This window comes from Ambystoma mexicanum, chromosome 6q (genome assembly GCF_040938575.1).
Source record: "Ambystoma mexicanum isolate Mex_15411 chromosome 6q, UKY_AmexF1_1, whole genome shotgun sequence".
Taxonomy (NCBI): Eukaryota; Metazoa; Chordata; class Amphibia; order Caudata; family Ambystomatidae; genus Ambystoma; species Ambystoma mexicanum.
Window position 1 is genome coordinate 1638977263 of NC_090937.1, and position 4805 is coordinate 1638982067.

The 4805-nt window shown below is 43.3% G+C and overlaps 1 pseudogene; it reads left to right on the forward strand.

Moving 5' to 3' along the window:
• Positions 1 to 1345: 1345 nt before the first annotated feature.
• On the forward strand, positions 1346 to 2800 carry LOC138515403 (zinc finger protein 84-like; annotated as a pseudogene).
• The last annotated feature ends 2005 nt before the right edge of the window (positions 2801 to 4805 follow it).

Below are 4805 nucleotides of genomic sequence, written 5' to 3' on the forward strand. Positions count from 1 at the left end.
TGTGAACTCCATCCTTTTACTTAGTACATAGAAATAGTGAAATCCTATGTACTAGATCAGTCGTTTCTGAAGGAATAAAATGTTAAATCATATATGCAAGTCCCTAATAAGTAAGAAAATCTACCTCCAATGTTCATCCAGCCTATCTGATTATTGTGCTCAGGTTATTGGATATTAAAAGGTTCTAAATATTAATGAAACTCACGATTCCTGCTGCGTATCACCTCTATTATACTTTATCATTGGTGCCCTACTTCTTTACCACCCATTAGGGTGATTGTCCCCAATAGATGGCACCTCAAAGTATTATTAGTTACTGTATGAGTAATTAATGCATATCACTAATACTGAGAACCAGTCTGCCTGTTACATGTGATTGCCGCTGTGATTGTGAACATGTGGAAACTAATAATGTGCATCTCTTTTTATTTCAATAGGTGATTGATCCCTCAGGAAATGCAGCAACAGGGCCTCATTACGACCCTGGCGGTAAGGGGTTAGCGCCATCGTTAGCTGCGCCGACCCCTTACCGCCAATCACGAGTTCCCTTTCCGCCATGGCGGTTTTTACACCTGCTTTTAGCGGGTGTAAAAAACCATGGCGGTAAGGGAACTTGGTGTTAATTACGCCACCGTAATTTACGGTGGCGTAATTAACGCCTTCCCCACTCCCATTATGCCCTATGGGGCAAAAATGGGAATGGGGAAGGGTAAATGGGGATTGGGGATTTACCGCCCCGCCAAGGTCGGAATGGGGCGGTAAATCCCCTTACCGCCATGGCGTTAACGTAGTTAGCACCATGGCGGTAAAGTCACGGCCCTGGCGGTAACTTTCCGCCAGGGTCGTAATGAGGCCCTGTGATTACATTCCCAGTGCAAAGCTTTGTTGATGGAATGTGCAATAGCCCTACACCTTAGATACAAGTCTGGGGTCCAGTAGTATTTAGTATCCAGGAACTGGGCTTCCGAAGCCCATTGAATACCTGCTGTTTTCAATCCATCCAACACGTCAGTGACACCATCCAGCAACGTAGAGCTACAAAAAATATAAAGAAATACAAACTAATCAAAATAACGATGTTTGAAAACAAAATCTTTTTCTCTATTTTTCCTGACGGGACAAAAGTGAGTGCTATTTTATACACAATCTGAATTAAAGTGTAGTTTGTTTAAAGGGTCTTGTAAAGCAGCTATAAATATGAATGGCCATTTGTATCTAAAACCATAAAACATCTACAGATGAGACACTTCATTAGATCTCTAAGTTTGGTAAAGGTTTCAGTGGTTAGGGTCCTCTTGTTGAGCACCCGACATTACAGACCGGTGGGAACAATTACCATTGCACAATGTTGGAAAAGTTGCCATCCCAAGAATACACATGTTTCCCAAGTGAAAGCACAGATGAAAAACCTTATCAGTGCATTGAACTTGGGAGTAGCTTCAGTGTGCATGATACACATACCTGCCACCAGAGAACACACACAGGTGAGACACCTAATCAATGCAATGAATGCGGGAAAACCTTCAATCGTAAACGTTCTTTAATTGACCACCAGAGAACACACACAGGTGGGACACCTAATCAATGCCATGAATGCGGGAAAACCTTCAAGCGTAAACGTTCTTTGATTGACCACCAGAGAGCACATACAGGTGGGAAAGCTCATCATTGCACTGATTGTGGGAAAAGCTTCAATGGAATGGTACAGCTTATTCGCCACCACATACAGGTGAGAAGCCTTATTTGTGCACTGAATGTGGTAAAAGGTTCAGTCACAATCATAGTCTTATTAACCATCAGTTCTCACATACAGGGGGGAAACCTTATCAGTGCACTGAATGTGGGAAAAGCTTTAACTTTATTGGTTCTTTTATTCGGCATCAGAGAATACATACAGGTAAGAAACCTCATCAGTGTACTGAATGTGGGAAAGGGTTTATTCAGAAGGGACATCTTACTCTCCACCAGAGAACACATACTGGTGAGAAACTTCATCGGTGTATGGATTGTGGGAAACATTTCAGTTGGAAGGGACTGCTTATTTGCCACCAGAGAACAAATACGGGTGAAAACCTCATCAGTGCACTAAATGTGGACAACGATTTGGCCAGAAGGAAGGTCTTATTCGCCATCAGAGGACCCATACTGGTGGGAAGCCTTATCAGTGCCCTGAATGTGGGAACAGCTTCACTCGTAAGGGCTCTTTGATTGACCACCTTATAACACATAGCGATGAGAAGCCCCATTATTGCACAGCATGTGGGAAAAACTTCACTCTAAAGGGAAGTTTGCTTCCCCATCAGAGAACACATATAGGTAAGAAACCATACCAGTGCACTGAATGTGGCAAAAACTTCAATTGTAAGGGTTCTTTGATTCACCACCAGAGAGCACATACAGGTGGGAAACGTCATCATTGTACTGAATGTGGAAAAATCTTTAATCGTAAGTGTTCTTTAATTCTCCACCAGAGAACTCATTCCGGTGGGAAACCATATCCGTGCACGGAATGTGGAAAATGCTTCAATCTAATGGGAAGTCTTATTCGCCACCAGAGAACCCATTCAGGTGAGAAACCTTATTAATGCACTGAATGTGGGAAAAGCTTCAACTGTACAGGTTCTTTAATTCACCACCAGAGGACGCATACAGGTGGGAAACCTCACCATTGCACTAAATGTGGGAAAGCTTCAGTCACATGTCTTTTTTAATTCTGCACCAGAGAACACATACAGGCGGGAAACCTTATCAGTGCACTCAATGTGGAAAAAGCTTCAGCGAAAAAAAGGAAACTTATTAGACACCAGACAAAATGTACAAGTGAAGAATATGGGAAAGTGTTCAGTAGGCAGGATGCTCTCATCTGCAATGAGAAAGGACATGCAGGTGGGGAAACCTCGGCTGCAGTTGAAGAAGTTTTAGATGGCATGGAAACTTTCTTAATCTGACAGAAATGAGTCTGGCTAGTTAGCAAAAATCTGAGGCCATAGCTCACGGGCAGCTGATGATTTCAAATGGTTGAATCATTGAGGGTTGGAATACACCCCTTTTGGAATATTAGAATGGGCACGTTGCATTCTGTGTTACGGCACCCATCCTATGGATCACTTTAACTAATGGCCTTGGCAGATTAATGCCCTCCAACATTTTGAAAATGTCAAAATACACGATGGTTGAATCAGTAATTATAGACCCTCCCTAAATATTCTGTGGCATGGTCATACCAAGAAGAGTCCTAGCACTAAATGAGTAGTCTACTGTGTAGTTGGTACCACAACGCATACACAGATGAGAAACCACATCAGTGCAGTGAATGTGGGATCCACCTAATATTCTCCTAGACCTCTGAGCTGCATTTGATGCAATTGTCTATTACATTATACTTAGTCTAAAGGATGCCAGCATCGGCACACAGCCTAATCCTTGTTACAGTCCTCGCAGGCGGATGGAAAATAAACAGCTACATGCATCCTTTGTTAGGAAAGTTCCTGCTTACAGGATGTGGCACGCCCCATGGTTCTGCCTTCTCCCCTAGCCTTAATATTTTAGGTACTGACCCTGGATAGGCTAATCTACTCCTGCTTCAGTTTGTACCCCTGCAACCCTCAGACCCTTTTACACTATGTTGGGAGCTTAACAGAGGCATAACTAAACTTTGAGGGCTATCTGTCCATGAATGGAATCTCAGTGAGAAAAACTGAACTCTGACTAACCTGCTTTTGGTTGTTGGGGGTCTCTGAAGAACTTGCACAGCTGCCTCCACTGGGAACCATGAACCACATCCCGCGGAACTACGTCTTCAGTCCTATGTAGTGCTCTCCTGCCTCTCTGGCACTACTGATGGGTCTTTTCATCCTGCAAGTATTCATCTTCTGGCATTTTCTTCATATCCCAGAGACTCTTGAGGGTTTCCCTCCACCGTTTCTGCAGAAACTGCACGTTTAGGCACTTTTACTAAATGAGAACGTTCCAGCCAAAGACTACCAATATTCACAATACTTGTACTTAAACTTTACCAGCCTAGACAGAAAAGTATTTTAAATACCTGTTGCTATTGTTTCTTTTCTAGAAGGACTCATTTTATTACTCTAAAAACTCTTACTTAAAACTGTGTTGCTCTTCTGATAGATTGTGGCGTCTTTTGTTTTATTTAGTCTACTTATGTGTGTATTGCTGTTTCTCTTTTTCCATTTCTGATATAAAGATTATAATTTTATAGAACAATATAGTGTTCAGACATTCTCTTACTTGGTATTAATAAAAAGTGTACTGATTCGGTGAACCACCCCACTACGCCTCCTGGGAACTGGGGCTGGGCTGCACTGCCACGCCTACCACTTGGAGAACATGGTGCGCTTGAGGGAATCACTAAGTGTAGCCAAGTCAGTAAGATACATCTCTGGTCCCCGGCCACAGGTCCTAAGGAAAACACCTCTAATGGCCCCTTCTGGATTTGTTTTGCAACCACAGGTAATATTATCAATGGTGGTCAATGTAGGTGTGCCAGTAACCCGATATACTGGCAAACGTACCTACCTTTACTGGTGCATGATATCCCGGAATTTCTATGATATTACTGGTGCCAGCAATGGTGGTAATTCCCCCTTTCCATGGTGTCCCATAGGACTCCATGGGGGGGGAATTGCTGGTATTACTGTTGCCGGCAATGGTGGTAATTCCCCCATTCCATGGTGTCCCATGGGACTCCATGGGGGGAATTGCTGGTATTACTGGTGCCGGCACCAATGGTAATTCCCCCATTCCATGGTGTCCCATAGTACTCCATGGGGGGGAAATGCTGGTAT